Source organism: Microcaecilia unicolor, chromosome 1 (assembly GCF_901765095.1).
Source record: "Microcaecilia unicolor chromosome 1, aMicUni1.1, whole genome shotgun sequence".
Lineage (NCBI taxonomy): Eukaryota > Metazoa > Chordata > Amphibia > Gymnophiona > Siphonopidae > Microcaecilia > Microcaecilia unicolor.
In genome coordinates, this window is record NC_044031.1 from 637950206 (window position 1) to 637965644 (window position 15439).

General features: G+C 42.7%; 1 long non-coding RNA gene across 2 annotated transcripts in view; it reads left to right on the top strand.

The window, feature by feature from the left end:
• The window catches only part of LOC115481970, a 46213-nt gene extending 43272 nt beyond the window's left edge, over nt 1-2941 (top strand). For both annotated transcript variants that reach the window (XR_003944019.1, XR_003944018.1), the window contains one exon: nt 2837-2941. This is a non-coding gene — a long non-coding RNA (uncharacterized LOC115481970). The remainder of the gene's footprint in view (nt 1-2836) is intronic.
• Nucleotides 2942-15439: the final 12498 nt, after the last annotated feature.

Genomic DNA, 15439 nt, shown 5'->3' on the forward strand with positions numbered 1-15439 from the left:
TCCTTCCATGCACGGTACCGAAAGGTCCGGGGAGTCGGCACCCAAGAAGTGTTGGTGCCGGGAGGACTGCTCACCCTCCATACAAGAAGTGCCGATGCATCGGTCATCTGGCAGCCCTGTACCGGCTCTCGAGCCCCCTCAGATTCTGGCACCGACTCCTGCACTGGCCCCCCAGCCTTTTCCGATGGAAGCTCTCGACGAGCGCATCAGGGACCTTCTTCCGGAGCTTCTGGAAAGGTTTCTTCGCCAGTCTGCATCGGTGTTGGGGGTGCTTGCGCCTTCCGTACCAACTGTAGAGGTGGCATCTGGGCCATCACCTGTGAGGAGGTCTCCGTCCTCGATGTCGAGGCAGGCTTGGGTTCGGGCTGCTCTTAGAGAGCTTTTGTCCAACACCGATGAAGAGCGCTCGTGGGAAGAGGATGACCCCAGGTACTTTTCGGAGGAAGAGTCGTGTGGCCTCCCCTCTGATCCCACTCCACCAATTGAAACTAGGATGTCTCCACCTGAGAGTCTTCGTTCTTATCCTTTGTGCGGGAAATGTCTAAGGACATTCCATTCCCTATGGAGGTTGTGGATGAGCCCAGGGCTGAGATGCTCGAGGTCCTGGATTATCCTTCTCCACCTGTTGAGGTTGCAACTGCCCACCTGCACAATACACTCAGGGAAGTGCTGATGTGGAATTGGTTTTGCCTTCGCTCTAATCCAGTGGTCCCCAAGAAGTCTGAGTCCCAGTACAGAGTCCATGGTGAGCCTGTAATGATGAAGGCCCAGCTTCCTCACGATTCCATGGTGGTGGACTCTGCTCTCAGAAGAGCCAAGAGTACTAGAGACTATGCCTCAGTGCCCCCAGGCAGAGAGTCTAGGACCTTGGATTCTTTTGGGAGGAGAACGTACCAGGCCGCAGTGCTCGCCACCAAGATCCTAACATACCAGCTCTACACGAGCATTCACTTACGGAACTCGGTGAGGCAACTGTCCAGTTTAGTTGAAGCACTTTCTCCGGAGCTTGCTGAACCTTTTCACCAGGTGGTCAGGCAGCAGAAGGCGTGTCACAAATTCCTGGCCATGGGGTCTTACGACACTTTTGATGTAGCATCACGAGTAGCTGCCCAAGGTATAGTGATGCGCAGACTCTCATGGCTGCATGTCTCTGACCTGGATCAGAAGACCCAGCAGTGAATGGCGGATGTTCCTTGCTGGGGGGATAATCTTTTTGGAGAAAAAGTACAGGACATGGTCGATCAAATCAAAAAGCATCATGATGCCATGGATTCTCTCTCCCGCCGCACATCTTCTGCAACCGCCTCCTCTTCTAGGAGGTTTTTTGGGGGGAAGATGAGTGCTCCCTATTCCTGTAACAGGCGTAGGTACACTCCTGCTTCTCGGCAGCCGGTTCAGGCTCAGTCCCAGCATGTGCGTTCTCATCAAGTTTCATCATAACAGAGTAGTCCTCTGCACTCACCCTAAGTTCTTGCCGAAGGTGGTGTCGGAGTTCCATCTGAACCAGTCAATTGTCTTGCCAACATTTTTTCCCCATCCACATACCCGCCCTGGTGAGGACAAGTTGCACACCTTGGACTGTAAGAGAGCATTGGCCTTTTATGTGGAGCGGACAAAGCCCTATACACAGTCTGCCCAGTTGTTTGTTTCTTTTGATCCCAACAGGAGGGGAGTCGCCATCGGAAAACGCACCATCTCCAATTGGCTAGCAGATTGCATTTCCTTCACTTATTCCCAAGTGGGCTGACTTTAGAGGGCCATGTCACGGCTCATAATGTCAGAGCCATGGCTGTGTCAGTGGCTCACTTGAAGTCAGCCTCTATTGAAGAGATTTGCAAGGCTACAACGTGGTCATCAGTCCACACATTCACATCTGACTGCTGCCTTCAGCAGGATACCCGATGCAACAGTCGGTTTGGGCAGTCAGTGCTGCAGAATCTGTTTGGGGTTTAGAATCCAACTCCACCCTCCTAGGTCCATTTATGTTCTGTTCCAGGCTGCACTCTCACGTAGTTGAATTTGTTTTCAGGTCAATCCTGTTACGTCCTCGCCGTTGCGAGGCTCAATTGACCAATGTTTATTATTTTGAGTGAGCCTGGGGGCTAGGGATACCCCATCAGTTAGAATATTGAGCCTGCTTGTCCTCGGAGAAAATGAAGATACATACCTGTAGCAGGTATTCTCTGAGGACAGCAGGCTCAATATTCTGACAACCCTCCCTCCTCCCCGTTGGAGTTGTTCCATTTATATTGTTTTGCTTTTTATTAAACTGAGCAGTGCACGTTCGTTTCGTGGGCGGGAAACCGTTCGTGCATGTGCAGTGAATCAGCCTGCGCAACGGAACGGTCAAGAGGATTCCTTTGCTTTTGAAGTTTCTTCCGGTCTACGGTTCCCATAAATCTTGTCTGCATTCCTCAAGCTGTGAGTTTGGCCAGCTTCCTGGGTTCTGTTTTTTGCCTGCTACCTGGGATTCTGCTCATTCCAACTCCATGTATTTTCTAGAACTCTGACAAAAGGAATTCCTAAGTAAAGACGGTTTTTCTTGGTTTCTTTTTGTTTTCGTGGGTGACAGGGAAAACTGCTGGACATGTCCCATCATCTCATTCCATGACAGGGTTTCCCTGTCATAGTATGTCAGAGAGATGTGCAAATTAATCTTATATATTTATTGTGGTAATTCTGAAAACCACTGGCTTAGGTGTGCCTCCAGGAAAGGGTTGAGAAGCTCTGATTTAGACTATAATATTTAGTTTGGTTTTCTGAGGTTCTAGGGATAAAGGCCTGATATATATACTGAAATAAATAAATGCTATCATATCCTGTCTCCCTGGTATAGGTCGTCCAGATCCTGATAGGCATCATCCAGATCTTCTTTGGGATCCTTCTGGCTGCTAACGCTCCCTACCTTTTTGTGATTAGCGCAGTACCTTTCTGGGGCGGATTGATTGTAAGTACCTGGAGCATTTTTCAACTATACACTCAACAGTCTTAATCACAGAGACAACAAAATCCATTGTCAGTCATAGGAATTTATTGGTTTATTGCTCTTCATGGCGAAACACAAGGACACATTTCATCTGAGCTGCTCTCTAATTTTCACTCACATTATCAGAGTGAAAGAGACCGATTCTGTTTCTTTAACATGGAAGTAGAGTTCACTGTCTGGTTTATTGCACACAGGAATGAATACATTTTTGGATTACCAGTCTGAATATGACTGAAATTGGCAGCTTGACCCCTTGAAATAGTACAGTGAGATTACTGCTAGGGGTCACAGCCACCATTTTGAACCCCAGGCAGAGACAAGGCAGGAACATCCAGAGATTTCTCCCCCCCCCACAACAGCCATCAAAGACCTCCAGTAAAAGACAGTGAGGCGTCTGAAGTATAGGGGGAGGGGGATTGAGTGAGGATGTTACTGGGGGTCTGAGGGAGTAGGGTTGAGTGAGGATATCAACAGAGGGGATGGGGAGCTTTTAATGGAGCATCAGCTGCAGTAAATCTGCAGGGTCAAACAGATCACACATGTGAGAGGAATGCATAAATGTTAGGTTTATGCTGCTTTTCTCTAGGTAATCTATCAGATAGTTTAGAAGCAATGCACACCTTGTTCCCTAGGCCCATAACTGCTGGACCACCTATATATCCCCAGCACTACAAAATAGGAACAGTTACAACCTTACTAGTGGTTCCTCCCAGGGACGCCAGATCAGGAGAGCGGAGTTTCCTCCTGGGATATCTACGTGCTGTAGGTGCAGGGCTGGAAGGCATGCTATGGTTTGACAAGCTGTGTAGATATCTGAAGCACTGGCAGCTCAGATCTGGGAGTCCAGTTGTCACCAGATCACCAGAACCTCTTGCTTCCCAAGAAGCTCCTTATATTCAGTTCTCGAAAGAGACAGTGACCCCAAAGTTTATTACAACGTCCTCTTTGTTCTAGATGTTATGACTTGAAGAACCACAAGACTGTCCTTCTTACATCATTCTGGAGGGTTTTCTCTCCCCCACCCCAGGTTCTGCAAATGCTGGGTCAACTTGACCAGGAGTCATTGTTCTCAAAACAATAAGTACATGTTGCCATTACTGCCCTTCTATTACATCAGTCATCTAGGGCAGGGGACTTTCCTGCTGACATTGCAGGCCTTGGCAAATTCTGACAAAGGTTATGCTGAAATTTAATCCATATCTGTAGTATGTAGTGCAACAGGTTCATTCAAGGGAGTTTTAACTATGTTTATATTTATTAAAACTTAATATACCACCTTTACATCAATGTAGTGCTATAGGCAGGGGTCTTATCCCTACAATTTCACACCAAATAGAGCAGATACATTTACAATGTCCTCTTCAGGAGGCAGTAAGTACATCTGGGCTGTATGCAGTGGAGACACCAATGACACAGGAAACGGCAAAGATGGCCCAAAGGAAAACGACGAGAGATGCAAATAAAAACACATTTTATTGAAGGACCCAACTTGGCCATGTTTCAGTGATAGCCTTCATCAAGGGACTAAAAATACATTTTAAAAAACAATGAAAACTTACAATACTTAAAAAACATCATAGGACACAGAATGATAAAAAAGCATAAATAATATTAAAAACATACTGCAAAACATATACAAAGTTTCCATGAGGTTCCTTAATAGGGACTAAAAAAGCAGAGTCGTAAACAATTCCCTATAAGTGCAGAAAACACCAAAATCAATTTGCATGTCAAGCTTAATGGTCACAATTCATTTTGCTTAACAACTGTTAAAGCATACTATATATATAATAGAAAAAATTATACTGCAAAAATATATTAATACAATAAAAATATTAAGACTAATCAGGATATCAATCTAAACAATATAGGTTAGCTGCAGAGTCAACAAAAGCATAGACCAAATCACCATATTGTCCAAATTATAAATGACAATGAGCTTGAATAAATATAAGTAAAAATGAAAACAGAGCTTAATACATAAGTGTTGCCATACTGGGACAGACCGAAGGTGCATCAAGCCGAGTATCCTGTTTCCAACAGTGTCCAATCCAGGTCACAAGTACCTGGCAAGATCCCAAAACAGTATGTAACACTAAGGGGTTGAAAATGAAAAAATAATACCTTGTCGGGGCGAGGTGGGGCGGCGATTGCTGTCGCGTTGGCGGATTTGGAGGTCTTCAGCCGCGTTCATTGCAGCGGCACTTTTTTTTTAAGGGAGAAAGGGGCTGAAGCGGCGATCCAGGAGCAGGCTGAGGAAAGGCCCGAAGCCTGCATTAGTTCGTGTTCTGTGCCGGGGCCGGCGCAGCGTGGATCAGCTGCTTGGCTGCACAGGGGGAGGGCCTGGAGAACCTGATTGGCCCTGCGTCAGCGTCTGACGTCGCCGTGATGACGTCAGACGCACATTTTGATGCAGGGGTCGGGGATTCCCTGTGCTTAAGGGAACCGGCTCTTTTTAATAAATAGAGCCGGTTCCGAAGAGATATGAGGCCAGCATGGGACCAGAGAGAGTGGGAGAAGTGCTCCAGTGCACTCTCCCACTGTTTTTAAATTTTATTTTAATAATGTGCTCGGCTTCGAAGTTAGCGCTGCATGCATTAGAGAGAGAGATAAGGGCCAAGTGCAGAAGGTGGGCACGAGCCAGATGCAAGCTTGTACTACTTAACATTTCTAAAGCGCTACTAGGGTTACGCAGCGCTGTACAATTTAACATAGAGGGACGGTCCCTGCTCAAAGAGCTTACAATCTAAGAGACAAGTGAATGGTCAGTGACTGAGATGGGCAGGAGGCTCGTGCCAAGAATTAAAAGATTTTCGGGCTATGGGGATTCAAAGGTACAAATCTTTATATTAATTTAAAAACTATTTTAATGTCTGTGATTATAAGATGTTTTATGATGACTTCAGAATGTTTTTCATGTGTTCCGGGGGTTTATTGTGTCGGAAGCTTTTGGCAAGAGCTCGAGCTCAGGAAGTGCTGTAAAGGGTTCTAAACTGTTTTTTTTTTAACAGTTGGAAGGTAGGTTAAACGCTGAAAAGACCTGTATTGATGGTCTCTGAGCAGCTGTAAGAATAATTCAGTTTTAAAAACGGATGAAAGGGAATTTAAGAACTTGCTGTGTGTTCTGAATGGTGACTATATTTAACTAATTTAAATGATGAGCCTCTCGCGTTTTTTTTTTTTTAAGGCTCTTAATGGAGTGGTTGAGAGCTGTGTTGATGAGCTCTTGTCCAGTATTAAAATAATTTAAGATTTGTGATAAAATAATTGGCACTGTGGAAGCTGGTGTGATTTAATCTGCCAGAAAAATTGTCACAATTAGTGTTCTGGACTTTATGTGAAATCTGGTGTGTACTTTTAAAACACCAATGTTAGAAAGGGTTTTGGGGAAGAAAATATTAACTGCAAGATTTTTCTCAGAACCTTTGAATAAAATACTTTTGAAAAAGCTGTAAGCTGTTCTTTTTAATAAGGCTTTAAAGTCTCTGATGTTATAGAATAATTTCTGTGATTTTATGTTGAGAGGAAATTATTCTGAGACAACTAAACGTTTGGTAAATTAATGGTGGGAAGGGCTAGTATAGGGCTGCACAATTATATTTTGATTTCACTGGGAAAGCTAGTTAGGGAAGTGGTTAAGGTATTATTATACAGCACCAACTACAAGAAAACACTAGTTAGGGATTAGGTATTTGTTTGTTGATTTTTAAAGTTTAGTGTAGTAGGTACCCTGGACCTGGTTTCTGGCCCCTGTCTCCATCCAAAATAAGGTACCCAACGATACAAGAAAGGAGAAGAGTTGAAGAATATTAAGAAAGCTTGGAGTTCAGCTAAGTTCACTCAGAGAAAAAGAAAAGGACTGAGATTTAAAAGAAAAAGGGTTTTAGAACATTAACACTATACTTACCTGCTCCATGGTGAAGAGAGCACACAAAGTATCATTTTCTTTGACTTCAAATACATTTGAGTTTTATAAACACACTAAAATTATTTTAAATGAGATTTGTTTAACACACAAAAATTGTGCTTATCTGATTGGATGTTGAAGAAATTCTGTAAAAATGAGAAGCTGATGTTCTCTAAAGGAAAAAATAATAATATTAGTTAATGTGCTAAAAATATATATATATTGATTATCTAAATAAATAGTCTCATTATTTGATTTTCATATATTATAATCATTTGTTACTTTGAGTCTTTTTATTTAAAAAAAAATTTACATTTCCCCTTCTATTTTAGAAATAGAATGGCAAGGTTAGTTTAAATAATTGTATTTCACCTCTGTTTTAACAGAATTTACCTGAGGTATTCTTTAGGGTATTGTAGGGTAACAATCGTTCCTAGAGGTGAGGTCACACTTATTTATGGCGTCATATAACATAGTAACATAGTAGATGACGGCAGAAAAAGACCTGCACGGTCCATTCAGTCTGCCCAACAAGACAACTCATATGTGCTACTTTTTGTGTATACCCTACTTTGATTTGTACCTGTGCTCTTCAGGGCACAGACCGTATAAGTCTGCCCAGCACTATCCCCGCCTCCCAACCACAGGATTCTTGTTAATATTTAAGAAATTTGGTGTGGGGATTCCAAATATTAATTTATACGTTTGTTTAAAATTTTTGAAGTGAGTGGTGGTGAGGAATTGAATACCTAGGAGTGACTACTGTGTTGTTTTGAAATCTTGTCTGTCAAACTTGAGCCTTGCTTTCTAGCTATAACACAGTATACCAGTGACCATGGAAGATATGCGGTGAGAGATGGAGGAGCTCAAAGAGATGGTGAAGGCTTTGAGGGACGTACGCCAGACACTGGTTGTGACGAATACTATTGTCTTAAGAAAGGACAAGGAAACCCCTGATTTTTTTTTGTTTCCCCAAGAATCCTGGAGATCTGGCTGTGGAAGAGTGGGTGGAGAGCACAAAGGCAGCGTTGAAAATCCTGAGAGTCCCAGAAGAGGATCAGCTGGAGATGGTAAAGGATCACATTAAAGGACAAGCAAAAGATACCATAAAATACTCGGCTCCAAGAAGGCATTGTACAGTGGATGCCATTTTTGATTTATTGTTCCTCTAGGCCTTAAAGTAAAAGAATTTTATGATCGTCGGCAGAGGATGGGTGAAATGATCAAAGAGTTCGCTTACCAATTGCAGGAGAAGTTGGAAGCGATAAGATCCAGAGATCCACAGAGAGTGGAAAACCCGGAAGATGTACTGAAGGAACAACTGATACAGGGCCTCAAAGATGATGTTCTCAGAAAAGAAATGAATCGCCGGACGCTTGATTTTAAAGATAAATTACATATTACTAACAATAGTTCTGCAAGTTCATTTTTCAGTTCTATCAATACTCTGGAATGTATACCATCCGGTACTGGCGATTTGCTATTCTTTAATTTGTCAACTTGCCCCTTTACATTTTCCGGGTTTACAGAGATTTGATTCAGTTTCTCTGTCTCATCAGCATTGAATACCATATCTGGCACCAGTATTTCGAAAAGGGTTTTAACATCTGCAGAAAAAACATTGTTATCGAAAGGATTATCCTTTATTCCCAGCAACACTCATGACCCCTTCCAAATTAGAATCGAAATAGAGAAATTTATAAGAAGATTGCAATTAAGCATATTTTTCAATACACAAGATAGAAGCATTGGCGATAGATCCACTGTATGGGAAAAGTCATCGTGGATACCGCCAGGACCACTGGATCCGGCGATTAACATCTTTAGAACTATGGTATTGAGAGAGTTTAATCAAGTAGAACACTCCATGGGATACACTAAATTCAATATGACTAAAATGGAAAGACAAGCAATAAAATCTTTAAGAGAAGATTCAAGTATAGTGATCCGTCGAGCAGACAAAGGGGGCGCCATAGTTGTATGGGATAAAGGGGAGTACATGGATGAGGCATATTCTCAATTAAACAATAAGGACAATTATATTGAGATAACTATGGATCCCTCAATCGAAGTTTCTAAACAAATTGGAGAGGTTACACAAGCAGGATGGAAGCAGGGGTATGTCACTGATAGAGAACTGAAATTTTTAAATTATAATCAACATTAAAAACTGGTTGAAGGATAGGAAACAGAGAGTGGGGTTAAATGGGCAGTATTCACAATGGAGAAGGGTAGTTAGTGGGGTTCCTCAGGGGTCTGTGCTAGGACCGCTGCTTTTTAATATTTATAAATGATTTAGAGATGGGAGTAACTAGCGAGGTAATTAAATTTGCTGATGACACGAAGTTATTCAAAGTCGTTAACTCGCGACAGGATTATGAAAAATTACAGAAGGACCTTACGAGACTGGGAGACTGGGCGGCTAGTTGGCAGATGATGTTTAATGTGAGCAAGTGCAAGGTGATGCATGTGGGAAAAAAGAACCCGAATTATAGCTACGTCATGCAAGGTTCCAAGTTAGAAGTTACGGACCAAGAAAGGGATCTGGGTGTCGTCGTCGATAATACACTGAAACCTTCTGCTCAGTGTGCTGCTGCGGCTCGGAAAGCGAATAAAATGTTGGGTATTATTAGGAAAGGTATGGAAAACAGGTGTGAGGATGTTATAATGCCGTTGTATCGCTCCATGGTGCGACCGCACCTTGAGTATTATGTTCAATTCTGGTCGCCGCATCTCAAGAAAGATATAGTGGAACTGAAAAAGGTGCAGTGAAGGGCGACTAAAATGATAGCGGGGATGGGACGACTTCCCTATGAAGAAAGACTAAGGAGGCTAGGGCTTTTCAGCTTGGAGAAGAGACGGCTGAGGGGAGACATGATAGAGGTATATAAAATAATGAGTGGAGTGGAACAGGTGGATGTGAAGCGACTGTTCACGCTTTCCAAAAATACTAGGACTAGGGGGCATGCAATGAAACTACAGTGTAGTAAATTTAAAACAAATCAGAGAAAATTTTTCTTCACCCAACATGTAATTAAACTCTGGAATTCATTGCCGGAGAACGTGGTGAAGGTGGTTAGCTTAGCAGAGTTTAAAAAGGGGTTAGACGGTTTCCTAAAGGACAAGCCCATAAACCGCTACTAAATGGACTTGGGAAAAAATCCACAATTCCAGGAATAACATGTATAGAATGTTTGTACGTTTTGGGAAGCTTGCCAGGTGCCCTTGGCTCGGATTGGCCGTTGTCGTGGATAGGATGCTGGGCTCGATGGACCCTTGGTCTTTTCCCAGTGTGGCATTACTTATGTACTTATGTAACATAAGATTCCAGCATTCTACTTGTTGCCCAAGATCCATAAACGTTTAGAACGACCCCCTCGGCGTCCCATTGTTTCAGCGAGGGATTCGCTTTTAGAACGTTTGTGTCAGTACATTGACAAACAATTACAACCTTGTTTGACATCTATTAAATCATATTTGAAAGACACGACTCACTTTCTGTTGACACTTCAATCTATGAGTTGTGGATCCACCACAATTATGATAACTCTGGATGTGAGTTCATTATATACCAGTATCCCACAAAATGAAGCACTGGAGGTTCTATTTGAGGCATTAGAGCAACGTCCTCGCCCGCATATGATTCCCTCTAAAGTTTTAGTAGATCTGAGTAATATAGCCATGAGTAAAAAAGTTTTTATTTTTTATTCCAAATATTTTCAACAACGATCAGGCATAGCTATGGAAGCTACGTTAGCCCCAACAGTGGCTAATTTATTCATGGCAAGTTTTGAAGAACGTTGGATCTATCCCTCAAAATTCTTCCAACATGTACAATGCTGGAAGAGGTTCATTGATGACATCTTCTGCATCTGGACCGGTTTGATAGAGACATTACAACAGTTTATAGTGTTTCTGAATCAATGTCACCCTAAAATAAAGTTTGAAATGACTTGGGACAATCAGCGGATTGCCTTTCTAGATGTATGGATTGAACAGCAAGCTGATGGGTTTAAAACCATGGTATTTTCCAAATCCACCGATAGAAATTCCCTGTTGCATTTTTCCACTATGCATCCTGCGCACATGAAGTTGAACATCCCGTTTGCACAATTTCTTAGGCATCGTCGGATTTGCTCATCCGATCAAGAATTTAAGCAAAGCACCCACCAATTGAGCCAGCGATTGATCCAGAGGGGTTATCCTAAGCATATTGTTAGGAAGGCAGCCAAGAGAGCTAAGCATAACCCTAGAGAATCACTTTTGCAATACAAAGCTACCCAGCAACAAGAAGACATTCTACCATTTATTATAAAATACAATGGACAGACCACTAGGCTGACTCGGAATATAAAGAAAGATTTTGAGATATTAAAAACGCAACCAGCCCTATCTAAAGTAAACATCTTATTCTCCTATCAAAGAGGCAGCAATTTAGCGGATATGCTCAGCTTCAATGACGTTTGGAATCAAAGAAAAGATCATAGCAAAGGGTTCCATAAAAAATGTGGCCATTGTTCGGTTTGCCACATAATGATCGAGGGGGATAGCTTTCTAAATCCAAAGACAGGTAGACAATATATTAGTCGATCCAAGATCATGTGTGACACTGCAGGGGTAGTATATTTAATCATAGGCCCCTGCAATCTTATATAGATAGGTAAAACTACAAGACCATTGAGAACGCGACTGATGGAACATCACTCCTGTCTAAGACATTCAAAAAGAGAAGCCCCGATGGTTACCCATTGCAATGCAGCAGGGCATATCTTTGATGATTTAAAATGTACAATGTTGGAACATCTACAACCTACCCAGAGAAGAGGAGATCAGAAACGTTGTTTGCGACAAATTGACCAAAAATGGATTTTCTATTTGAATACTATTGAACCTGAAGGAGTGAATGTTAGAGTTGAATGGGCGGCATTTTTCTGATTCACACAGGCCTCTGATAGGTAGTTTTTCAAAAATTGACGTAGGAGTGGAGTACGCAGCAGGATTGGCTACAGGAAGGAGGAGGAGTGGCTTCCTTCGGTTGAAAAACGGAGACACGAGGCAGTCAGTAAAGGTCCTCATCTTCGGAGTGCAGCAGACAACACAGAAGGATTTGTGTTAACGAATGGCATTTGATGAGAATTAAGTGAATCCTTTCAAGAAGAATACCCCTGAAGCAGCGATAGCGAAATGGGGATTCCCTGTTGGGTGCAGACGGACGCGATAGGGCCAGTTCAACGTGGATTTAAGTTAAGTTACTGGCAACAACCACACGTCACTTTAGTGTAAAGGATATTCACATGCATGTATATATTTAATCCTGTGAATTGTGGGTACAAGAGACGTTCTATAATATTGAATGTAAACATTAATTAAAAGTTTGTCATATTTATTGACAATAGTGGAATTTTTTTGGCGAAATGATGGTGTGCCATGCCTGAGCCTTATAGACAGTGAAATTCTGGCTGACTGGGTGGTGATACTGAAGCCTTTTTTCTCCACTTTAAAATGAATAGAAGACAATAAGAACTACCTGCTATTGCAGGATAGAGCGTGTCCTGGATCCATTTTAACACACAGCAGGTGTGAAGCTGTGTGATTTGAGTTTCAGTTTGACCAGTATCTCTCCCACATCTTCGTCGGTGAAGACCAAAGTAAAGAATTAATTTAATCTCTCAGCTATGGCCTTGTCTTCCCTGAGTGCCCCTTTTACCTCTCGGTCATCTAGCGGTCCAACCAATTCTTTTGCCGGCTCCTTGCTTTTAATATACCTAAACGTTTTTACCATGCATTTTTGCCTCCAACACAATCTTCCTTTCAAAGTCTCTCTTTGTCTTCCTTATCAGCGCTTTGCATTTGATTTGCCATTCTTTATGTAGTTTCCTATTATTTTCAGTTGGATCCTTTTTCCATGTTCTGAATGATTTTCTTTTAGCTCTAATAGCTTCCGTCACCTCACTTTTTAACCATGGCGGCTGTCATTTGGTCTTCCTTCCTCCTTTTTATTTTAATAAACAGAATATATTTGGCTTGGGCTTCCAGGATAGTATTTTTGAACAGCATCCATTCCTGATGTAAATTTTTGACCTTTGCTGCTGCTCCTTTAAGTTGCTTTTTTTTTTTACCATTCTTCTCATTTTATCATAGTCTCCTTTTTGAAAGTTAAATGCTAACATATTGGATTTCCTATGTGTACTTACTTCAGAACTTATATCAAATCTGATCATGTTATGATCATCATTATCAAGAGGCCCCAGCACCATTACCTCCTGCACCAGATCATTTGCTCCACTAAGAACTGAGGGGGGGGGGGGTCTTTTACATAAGCGCACTGGCATTTTTAGTGCGTGTTAAAAATAGGCATGTGCTAAACGCTAAAGATGCCTATCCACCTTATAACTGAAAGAGAAAAACACCTAGATTTCGACTCAAATCGGGAGATAGATGTTTATCTCACAAAAACGAATGAATCGGTATAATGGAAAGCCGATTTTGGACGTTTTCAACTGCACTCCATCGCGGAAGCGTACAAAGTTGACGGGGGCGTGTCAGAGGCGTGGCGAAGGTGGAACTGGGGCGTGGTTATCGGCCGAGGAGAGATGGGCGCCTTTCGCCGATAATGGAAAAAAAGTATGCGTTTGTAGCTAGAATTTAGGGCACTTTTCCTGGACCCTCTTTTTTCACGAATAAGGCCCCAAAAAGTGCCCTAAATGACCAGATTACCACCAGAGGGAATCGGGGATGACCTCCCCTGACTCCCCCAGTGGTCACTAACCCCCCCCACCACAAAAAATGATGTTTCACAACTTTTTATTTTCACCCTCAAATGTCATACCCACCTCCCTGGCAGCAGTATGCAGGTCCCTGGAGCAGTTGTTAGGGGGTGCAGTGGACTTCAGGCAGGTGGACCCAGGCCCATCCCCCCCTACCTGTTACAATTGTGCTGCTTAATGCTTAGTCATCCAACCCCCCCCAAACCCACTGTACCCACATGTAGGTGCCCCCTTCACCCCTTAGGGCTATAGTAATGGTGTAGACTTGTGGGCAGTGGGTTTTGAGGGGGATTTGGGGGGCTCACACACAAGGGAAGGGTGCTATGCACCTGGGAGCTCTTTTACCTTTTTTTTGTTTTTGTAAAAGTGCCCCCTAGGGTGCCCGGTTGGTGTCCTGGCATGTGAGGGGGACCAGTGCACTACGACTCCTGGCCCCTCCCATGAACAAATGCCTTGGATTTATTCATTTTTGAGCTGGGCGCTTTCATTTTCCATTATCACTGAAAAACAAAACGCCCAGCTCACAAATTGTCGAATAAAACATGGACGTCTATTTTTTGCGAAAATACGGTTCGGTCCGCCCCTTCACGGACCTGTTCTCGGAGATAAACGCCCATGGAGATAGACGTTTTCATTCAATTATGCCCCTCCACGTATTCCTATGGGCATCTTTAGCGTTTAGCGCACGCCTATTTTTAACGCTCATTAAAAACGCCAGCATGCCTACATAAAAGACCCCCTAAGTCTAGAATTGTTCTTCCTCTTGTTGGCTCCTGAACCAGCCGCTCCATAAAGCAGTTATTGATTCCATCAAGGAATTTCACCTCTCTAGCATGCCCTGATGAAACATTTATCCGGTCAATATCGGTGTAATTGAAATCACCCATTATTGTCGTGTTCCCCAGTTTGTTAGCCTCCCTAATATCTGATAACATTTCTATATCTGTCTCTTCATCCTGGCCAGGTGGACGGTAGTACACTCCTATCACTATCCTTTTCCCCTTTACACATGGAATTTCAGTCCATAGGGATTCCAAGATGTGTTTTGTGTCCTGTAGAATTTTTAGTCTATTTGATTCAAGGCCCTCTTTAACATAGAATGCTACCCCTCCACCAATTTGATCAAACCTATCACTGCGATATAATTTGTTTCCTGGCATGACTGTGTCCCAGTGGTTATCCTCCTTCTGCCGGAAAATATGTACAAACACTTTTTCTATAATACATGGGTCTGCACCAGAATATCTATTAGATCTGGTGGTTCTTTCACAAAGCCATAAAGATTTTTGAGCTAGATTGGCATTATTATTACAATATCCCATGGGCGCGCGAGGACTAGCAAAGGCCTTTGCTAGTAAACTTTCCGATGGAGGGGGCTGCCGAGGACGTCAACCCATCAGTGAGAACAATCAGCCTGCTGTCCTCGGAGAATACCTTCTACAGGTATGTAGCATTCGCTTTATTAGACTAATCACCCAGTCTAAAAGGTTTAAGAAAACACTTAAAACTTACCTTTTTTTTATTGTTCTATAAGCAATTGATTCATGTCTTTTATTCTGTAGCTCTCTAGGAATGCCTACTGTAGCTATTATTTTCCTATTGTAAACCGCATGGTGGTCAATTCCTTTCAGGTACACTGTAAACCTTTGGGAATTGGCTATGTTTTTGAACGGTTGATTTTCCCCTACCTTTCCCCTGGGCATCCAACTTTTCCATTCCCAAGAGCGGTGTGGGGCGGTGGGAGACTTTTGGCAGTGTGGGACATGCAGTCCTGATTCT